This window comes from Euphorbia lathyris, chromosome 1, assembly GCF_963576675.1.
Source record: "Euphorbia lathyris chromosome 1, ddEupLath1.1, whole genome shotgun sequence".
NCBI classification, from domain to species: Eukaryota; Viridiplantae; Streptophyta; class Magnoliopsida; order Malpighiales; family Euphorbiaceae; genus Euphorbia; species Euphorbia lathyris.
In genome coordinates, this window is record NC_088910.1 from 24977623 (window position 1) to 24987558 (window position 9936).

Here is a 9936-nt window from a genome sequence, read left to right on the forward strand (position 1 = left end):
TTGGCAAGAAGGTCCATGCTGACATGCCCAAGTCTTCTATGCCATAGCCAGGAGTTGTCCTCTTTAGACACTAAGCATATGTTTTTAGAAAACTGTTTTTCCAAGTTTAACATATACACATTTTCTACACGAGGGGCAGTTAAAATCAGTTCATTTGTATTTCCCTCGAGTATTTGACACTTAGTATCATCAAATACAACCTTTCTGCCGCTCTTGCAAAGCTGAGCTACACTCAGCAGATTGTATTTGAGACCTTTAACTAAGGAGACAGATTCAATAGTTGGGTTACCTCCGATAGTACCTGAGCCGACTATCTTACCCTTCTTGTTGTCTCCAAAGCTTACACTTCCACCTCGTTTAAGCTCTAGTGTGATGAACTGAGTTTCATCACCTGTCATATGCCTTGAGCATGCGCTGTCTATATACCATAGTTTTGACTTCTCCACGCATGTCAAGCTGACTTGCAGTTTAAACTATTCATTTTTAGGTACCCAATTTCTTTTGGGTCCTTTCTTGTTAGTATAAACAGGTGCAAAATCATATTTTAGCTTGTGATGACATACTTTTGTGGTGTGGCCTGGCTTACCACAGAAATCACAAAAAGGTACCCTTTGTGGGTTGAACTGAGTATAGTCAGCATTATTGTGTTGGGCATGCCAACATACTTTTGTGGTATGCCCTTTTCTTCCGCAGAAGTCACATTGGACAGTCCGCTTGTTATGCCAACATATATTCTTTGTGTGTCCCCTTTTTCCACAGCACTCACATTGACTAACTTGCTTATGCTGACTAGTATTTACGTACTCAGCATGAGCTTTATTTCTTTTTGAGCCCTTCTCTTGACTCTGTAACGTTGTGATATCCTTTCTAAGTTTCTTTGACTCGGATTGAACCTCCGTGACAAACTTATGTAAGATTTGCATGTTGGTATGCAAGTCAGATTTGTCCTGGAGAAGATATCGGAGGTCACTCAGCCTGACCTCTTCAATCTCATCACAGCGCCTACTGAGTGCCTTAATCTTCTTGTTACACTTCTTTGTTAGTGTATATAAGTCACTCAGGGCATTTACCATTTCGTTTTAAAGCAAAAGTAAGGATGTTACCTCATTGTTGTGATTTTCTTGGTCAGTTTCATCAGAGAGGTCAGCATGCTCAGATTGGGATTGGTAGCTCCATCATCTGCCATAAAACATATGTTGGCTATTTCATTTTGCTCAGCTTCGGATGATGTTGACTCATCACTGTCACTCCAAGTGGCTACCATAGCCTTTTTGCTTCCCTTCTTCTCTTTCTTGAGGTTGGGACAGCTTGACTTGATATGCCCGGTTTGATGACACTTAAAGCATGTGACATATTTCGAGCTGTCCTTCTTGTACTTGTCACTTGACTCAGCTTTGTACTTATCATTTCTTCTAAATGATCTTTTGCCGTTTCTATCATTTCTCCTGAACAGCTTTTTCATCTTTCTGGTGAACATGGCTAGTTCCTCATCATCAGTTGATTCAACTTCAGTTGAGTCAGCTTTCATGACAAGGGATTTTTGTTTCTTATCTTCTGATTTTTCTTTCTCTTTGGCTTCAAAATTTTTCATTGAAATTTCATGCGTCAGCAGGGATCCGATCAGCTCATCATATTTGTAGGTAGTCAAGTCTTGAGCTTCTTCTACTGCTGTTTTCTTTGCTTGCCAGCTCTTAGGCAGACTTCTCAGAATTTTCTTCACTTGTTCTTCTTTAGTGAAGTTCTTACCAAGCCTTTTTAGCTCATTTATGATGTTTGTGAATCTTGCATTCATTTCTGAGATGTCTTCATTTTCCTTCATCTCAAACAGCTCGTAGAGTCTCATATGTTGATTGACTTTAGACTCCTTAACTTTGCTTGCGCCTTCATAGGTTACTTCAAGCTTCTTCCATATCTCCTGTGCTGACTCACAACCTGAAATCTTATTGTATTCTGTAGCATCTAACGCACAGTGAAGCATGTTTATAGCCGAAGCATTATTTTGTAGTTTTCTGAGGTCATTCTCTGTCCACTCAGCCTCATTTTTAACAATTTTCTCATTGTTAACAGTTTTGTATGGCACATGTGTACCTTGAACAATTGCAAGCCATGCACTCATGTTTGTGGCTTGTATAAAGTTCTTCATCCTATTCTTCCAGAAGGTATAGTTTGACCCAAAGAATAGGGGAGGTCTAGTGATTGATAATCCCTCAGGGAGTATCTGTGTTGTTTGGTTTCCTGGAAGGAAACGAGTACTATTCTCACCCATTTTTTAGGGATCAGCTCAAGATTGTTAGATCTTTGAGTAGTGAGCTTAAGCTCTGATACCACTTGTTGGTCCCTGGTAATTAGTTCCAATGGGGGGGTTAGGAACTAATATAACTTTTTGCGTTTTAATTAGGCTGACTGAAGTTATTTTTGAGAATTTGTTAACTCGGCCTTTGGTCAGCTTGGTGAGATATATCACAGGACAGCTTCAGTCAGATGTTGACCAAAGTAGTTTTCTTGATAGTTAGGAATTGACACTCTTGGAGGTCAGCTTCCAACTCAGCACCACTTACTTACTCAGGATCAGCTTAGGCAATTTATATGCTGAGTAAATAAAGCAAACAACACATGCAGTTATAAGAGAGAGTTTAGAGATTACTCAGTATCACTTATCCTAATTCGGCCTCTCTACCTACGTCCAGTCCCCAGAGTCCTCCGGGCTTTTTGAATCCAATACTGAGCTCTTTAAAGGTAGAGCACAAACCAATTACAAGGCAGTTGAATATTCAAGAGTACCTTCCTCTATTCGTCTACTCAACTCCTACCAAGTGCTACAACCCAACACCTAGATTTCTCTACCACTGAAATGCTTACAACCAAGCACTCAGCTTTACACTCTCAATATTCCTATTGATCACAGATTTGTTCCTTTTTGAACTAAAGAACACTTTAGATGATTACAGCTCAATCTAGCTTTTACACATAGAATAGAAACGTTGGTGTAAGATTCTTTTTGTATTTGAGTGCTTTTGAAACTTTCTCTCTTGTATTTTTCTTTCGATGCTTCAGTGCCTATCCATGTTTTTCGATTGTCCTTTTATAGAGGGAAATCTGTAGATTTGATCGTTTTGAATTGTCCTAACCGTTAACATCAAAACGGCTCTTTTGGGGAACAATTTCTGGAAAGCTTCAGACTGCACCTCCATTCCCAATTTCTGTTTTCTTCAGGCGTCAGGTTTGTCTTCTAGCGTCTGGTTTGTCTGTTTGTGCCAGTTGTCTGTTTCCAATAATCCAACGTCCCCATGACTCTCGGAATTAGTCTTTTAGGTGTCTTCGATGTTCCAATTATTGGTGCAGAAGATTTGCAGACTTTGTCTTTGAACGAATCCTTCATGCTGTCCTGACTGTTACTCAGCTTTGTTTGTTCTTTTCAAATGTTCACGGTTCATGCTGAGTTCCTTCAAGGTCAGCTCCGTTTTGTTTAACCGCTCCTGAAAAAGTCTTCAGCTTTAGTCAGCTTCGTTTTGTTTCAGAATTTTAACTCCACTCAGCTTCTATTCTGTCATGCTGAGTTCCTTTCTATTCAGCTTCGTTTGTGCTGTCTTTTGTCCTATCTTTACTTTATATATTTTTTTGCACTCAATTTTTATCAAACATATTAGTACAATTAAATCAAAGCATCTAAATTTAATTGCCTCTTAATCATGGATGATTTTGTCAAATCAAAATCTTGTGGAAAGGTGTTTCAACAAAGATAACGAATGAAGCTGAGTAACAGTCAGGACAGCATGAAGGATCCGTTCACTAAAGGACAAAGTCTGCCAATCTTCTGCACCAATAATTGAAGCCTCGAAAATACACAGAAGACTAATTCCAAGAAAAATGGGTCAATGGATTATTAGTAAAAGACAACTGGCACAAAAAGACAAGTCGATGCAAGAAGACAAAACCTGACGCCTGAAGAAAACAGAGGAAGGGGATGGCGGAACAGTCTGAAGCTGACCAGAAGATGTTCCCTAAAAGAGCCGTTTTGGTGTTAATTGCTAAAACAATTCAAATAATCCATCTGCAGATTTCCATCTATAAAAGGACAATCAAGAACCTTGGATCATTGCCGAAGTATCAAAAGAAAAATACAAGAGAGAAAATCTTCAAAGCACTCAAATACAAAAAGATCTTACACCAAATCTTCTATTCTCTGTGTAAATGCTAGAGTGATTCTGTGTAATCTTCTAAAGTGTTCTTTACTGAAAAGAGAACAAGTGTTTTATGAATTGTTATATTGAGAGTGTATGCTGAGTGCTTGGTTGTAAGCATTCAGTGGTAGAAAAATCTAAGTGCTGGGTTGTAGTACTTAGTAGGAGCTGAGTAGACGAATAGAGGACGTACTCTTGCATACTCACTACCTTGTAAAGGGTTTGTGCTCTACCTTGAAAGAGCTCAGTATTGGATTGAAAAATCCCAGGAGGAACTGGGGACTGGACGTAGGCAGAGAGGCTGAACCATGATAAGTCTTGCTGAGTAACTTCTAAACTCTTTCTCTATATATATATATATATATATATATATATATATATATGTGCATGTGTTGCTTGTGAAATTTACTCAGCTTATAAAGTGTTAAAACTGAAACTGAGTAAATCTGAGTGCTGAGTTGGAAGCTGACCTTTCAAGTGTCAACTCCCAACTCTCAGGTCAAGCAGTCTTAGTCAGCATAGAACTAAAACTGTCTGACTAATCAATCGGCTGTGCTGACCAACACGCTGAGTTATCAAACTCTTAAAATAATATTAAGTCAGCATAATTAAAAGCGAAAAAGTTACATTAGTTCCTATACCCCCCTTGGAACTAATTACTAGGGACCAACAAGTGGTATCAGAGCCAAAAGCCCACTACTCAAAGATCTAACAATCTTGAGCTGATCCCGATAAATGGCTGAAAACAGCACTCGTTTCCTTCCAAGGAACCAAACAACTCAGATACTCCCTGAGGGATTATCAATTAGTCGGCCTCCCCTATTCTTTGGATCTAATTATACATTTTGGAAGAATAGGATGAAGAACTTTATTCAAGCCACAAACATGAGTGCATGGCTTGCAATAGTTCAAGGTCCACATATACCTTACAAAACTGTTGATAATGAGAAAGTTGTCAAGAGTGAAACTGAGTGGACAGAAGATGATCTCGGAAAATTGCAAAATAATGCTTCGGCTATCAATATGCTTCACTGTGCTCTAGATGCAGCAGATTACAATAAGATTTCAGGTTGTGAGTCAGCACAGGAGATCTGGAAGAAGCTGGAAGTGACTTATGAAGGCACAAGCAAGGTCAAGGAGTCTAAAGTAAACCAGCACATGCGACTGTATGAACTGTTTGAGATGACTGACAATGAGGACATCTCAGCAATGAATGCCAGGTTTACCAACATAATAAATGAGCTCAAAAGACTCGGGAAGAATTTCACTGAAGAAGAACAAGTGAAGAAAATCTTACGAAGTCTTCCCAAAAGCTGGCAAGCTAAGAAGACAGCTGTAGAGGAAGCTCAGGACCTGACCACATACAAATATGATGAGCTGATCGGTTCCTTGCTGACTCATGAAATTTCCATGAAAACTTTGAAGCTAAAGAAAAATCTGAGGATAAGAAACAGAAATCACTAGTGATGAAAGCTGACTCCACAGAAGCTGAGTCAACTGATGATGAGGAAATGGCCATGTTTACTAGAAAAATGAAAAAGCTGTTCAGAAGAAATGAAAGAAATAGTAAGCGGCCATACAAGAGAGGAGACAGACATAAAGCTGAGTCCGGTGACACCAGATACAAAAAGGACAGCTCCAAGCCTGTCACATGTTATAAGTGCCATCAAACTAGGCATATTAAGTCAAGCTGTCCTAATCTGAAGAAAGATAAGAATGGAAGCAAAAAGGCAATGGTGGCCACGTGGAGTGACAGTGATGAGTCAACATCATCTGAAGCTGAGCAAAATGAAACAGCCAATATATATTTCATGGCAGATGATGGAGCTGACCAATCTCAATCTGAGTAAGCTGACCTCTCTGGAGATTCTGAGCAGGAGGAAAACAACAATGAGGTAACATCCTTACTTTTGCTTAGAAACGAAATGGTAAATGCCCTGAGTGACTTATATACACTAACTAAGAAGTGTAACAAAAAGATTAAGGCACTCAGCAGGCATTGCGATGAGATTGAGGAGGTCAAACTGAGTGATCTTCGATATCTCCTCCAAGACAACTCAACATTGCATAGCAACATAGAAGTTATGCACAAGTTTGTCTTGGAAGTCCAATCAGATTACTCAATGTAGCTGTTGTGGGAAGAAAGGACACACAAAAGCTCTGTGCTGGCATAACAAACAGACTGTCCAATGTGACTTCTGTGGTAAGAAAGGTCATACTACCAAGGTATGCTGGCATGCTCAGCACAACAATGCTGACCACACTCAACATCACCCTCAAAGGGTAACTTAGTGTGGCTTTTGTGGTAAAAGTGGCCATACTACAAAAGTATGCCATCACAAACTAAAATATGACTCTGCATCTGTTTATACTAACAAGAAAGGACCCAAAAGGAATTGGGTACCTAAAGATGAATAGTTTAAAATGCAGGTCAGCTTGACATGCGTGGAGAAGTCAAAACTTTGGTACATAGACAGCGCATGCTCAAGACACATGACAGGTGATGAAACTCAGTTCATCACACTACAGCTTAAACGAGGAGGTAGTGTAAGCTTCGGAGACAACAAGAAGGGTAAGATAGTTGGCTCAGGAACTATCGGAGGTAACCCCAGAATTGAGTCAGTCTCCTTAGTTAAGGGTCTCAAATATAATCTTCTAAGTGTAGCTCAGCTTTGCAAGAGTGGAAGAAAGGTTATATTTGATGATACTCAATGTCAAATACTCGAGGGAAAAACAAATGATTTGATTTTAACTTCCCCTCGTGTAGAAAATGTTTATATGCTGAGTTTAGAAAAACAATTTTCAAACAATATATGCTTAGTATCTAAAGAGGACAACTCCTGGCTATGGCATAGGAGACTTGGGCATGTCAGCATGGACCTCCTTGCCGAACTAGCTAGAAAGCAATTAGTTGAGGGATTACCCAAATTAAAGTATGAAAAAGATCAACTTTGTAATGCTTGTCAGCAAGGTAAACAAACCAAAAAGTCTTTTCATAGCAAAAATGTTGTCTCAACCAAAAGACCATTGGAATTACTAGATTTGGATCTTTTCGGACCTATCCAGCCACTCAGCATGGGAGGTAAGAAATTTTCCTTAGTTATTGTAGATGATTTCTCTAGGTATACTTGGATCATCTTGCTGAGTAGCAAAGATGAAACATTTGAGATGTTTACTACATTAATCAAAAAGCTTGAAAATGACAAAGACCTAAGAGTAGCTCACATTAGAAGTGATAATGGTGGAGAATTCAAAAACCAAATGTTTGATGAATTCTGTGAAACCAATGGTATTGACCACAATTTCTCTGCCCCTAGAACTCCTCAACAGAATGGAGTTGTTGAAAGGAAAAATAGGACAATAGTAGAAATTGCCAGGACAATGCTGAGTGAAAATAGGCTTCCAAAGTATTTTTGGAGAGAAGCTGTCAACACAGCATGTTATATATTGAATAGGGCTTTAGTTAGACCCATATTAAAGAAAACTCCCTATGAACTTTGGAAAGGACCAAAGCCCAACATTGGCTACTTTCGTGCCTTTGGGTGTAAATGTTTCATACTTAATACAAAAGACAATTTGGCAAAATGTGATGCCAAAGCTGACGAAGCAATCTTTTTAGGGTACTCAACAAATAGCAAAGCATATAGAATTTATAATAAAAGAACTCAAGTTGTAGAAGAGTCAGTCCATGTAGATTTCGATGAAACTGACCCTGCAGGTAAGACAACTCAACCCATGGAAGATGAGCCGAACTCAGCTCATACTGACCTAATTGGAGGTGTTGAGCCATCAGCACAAGAGCTGACCAAAGGTAAAATTGAAACTGAAATTACCTTTGCTGACCAATCTGTCCCTGCAGAGATTGTAGAAACACCTGTTCCAAACAACTCAACATTACCCAAGGAGATAAAAATTCGAAGAGCACATTCAGAAGAGTCCATCCTTGATGATGCCAACAACAAAGTAATGACTAGAGACCAGCTTAGGAAATTCCTTTGCAACATTGCTTTCGTATCAGTTCATGAACCAAATAACTTTGCTGATGCTGAGCATGATGAGTATTGGATCAATGCTATGCAAGAAGAGCTTGACCAATTCATGAGAAATGAGGTATGGGATTTAGTACCTAAACCTAGGAATCAGAAATCCATAGGAACTAAGTGGGTTTTTAGAAACAAGCTAGATGAGCATGGAAATGTAGTTAGGAACAAAGCCCGACTTGTAGCCCAAGGCTATAGTCAGCAAGAGGGCATTGACTATAGTGAAACTTTTGCACCAGTTGCTAGGTTAGAAGCTATACGTATATTGTGTGCATATGCTAGTTTCATGAACTTTAAATTGTATCAAATGGATGTTAAAAGTGCATTTCTTAATGGCTTTATAAACGAGGAGGTATATGTTAATCAACCTCCGGGTTTTGAAGATCCAAAATTTCCAAACCACGTTTATAAACTCAAAAAGGCCTTATATGGCCTGAAGCAAGCTCCAAGAGCTTGGTATGAAAGGTTGACCAACTTCCTGTTGACCAGGAATTATGTCAGAGGAAAAGCTGACACAACCTTGTTCATTAAGAAAAAGGGTAAACATACCCTACTTGCACAAATCTATGTAGATGACATAATATTTGGTGCTACTGACGAATCTTTGTGTCAAGAGTTTAGCAAACAGATGCAGACTGAGTTCGAAATGTCTATGATGGGAGAAATCAGCTTCTTCCTTGGACTTCAGATCAAGCAAGGTAAGAATGGCATCTTCATTAGTCAGTCCAAGTACACCAAGGAGATGTTAAAGAAATTTGACATGGAAGATTGTAAGCCCATATCAACCCCTATGGGTACTGATACTGTCCTATGCAAAAATGAGAAAAGTAAGTCAATAGATAGTAAACTTTATCGAGGTATGATAGGCTCCCTACTTTATCTCACTGCTAGTAGACCTGATATTCAGTACTCAGTATGTTATTGTGCAAGATATCAAGCAGACCCAAGGGAATCTCACTTAATTGTTGTAAAAAGAATTTTTAGATATTTGCAGAGCTCAGTTAATGCAGGTTTGTGGTATCCAGCTTCAAATGACTTCACACTCATAGGATACACTGATGCTGACTATGGACGGGATAAGCTAGAACGTAAGAGTACTTCAGGAGGATTTCATTTCCTTGGAAGCTGTCTAGTATCCTGGTTCAGCAAGAAGCAGTCATCAGTTGCTCTGTCTACAACTGAAGCTGAGTACGTTGCTGCTGGAAGCTGTGTAGCTCAAGTCCTATGGATAAAACAACAGCTTGAGGATTATATAGTAAGAACTGAGACAATAGAGATCAAATGTGACAACAAAAGTGCCATTAATCTATCCAAGAATCCCATCCAACACAGCAGGATGAAGCATGTCAGCATAAGGCATCACTTCATCAGAGATCACGTACTAAAGGGTGAGATCAAGCTGACCTATGTGCCAACAAATAAACAGCTTGCAGATATCTTCACCAAGCCTTTGGCTCGTGAGCAATTTAACATACTAAGGGAAGCTATAGGTATGTCTAATCCTCTTCAGTAATTCTAAATATTTGGATAAATGTTGAGTGATTGTCATGCTGACTGATATCAATCCAGTAACTACTGCACACTGAACTTAATAGTCTATGCTGAGTAGATACTAATGTTGAGTAAATATTCTGTGCTGAGTAGATAAACATATTGAGTAATCACCTTATGCTGAGTAGATGTACATGCTGAGTGATTAACATATGGTAAGTTAC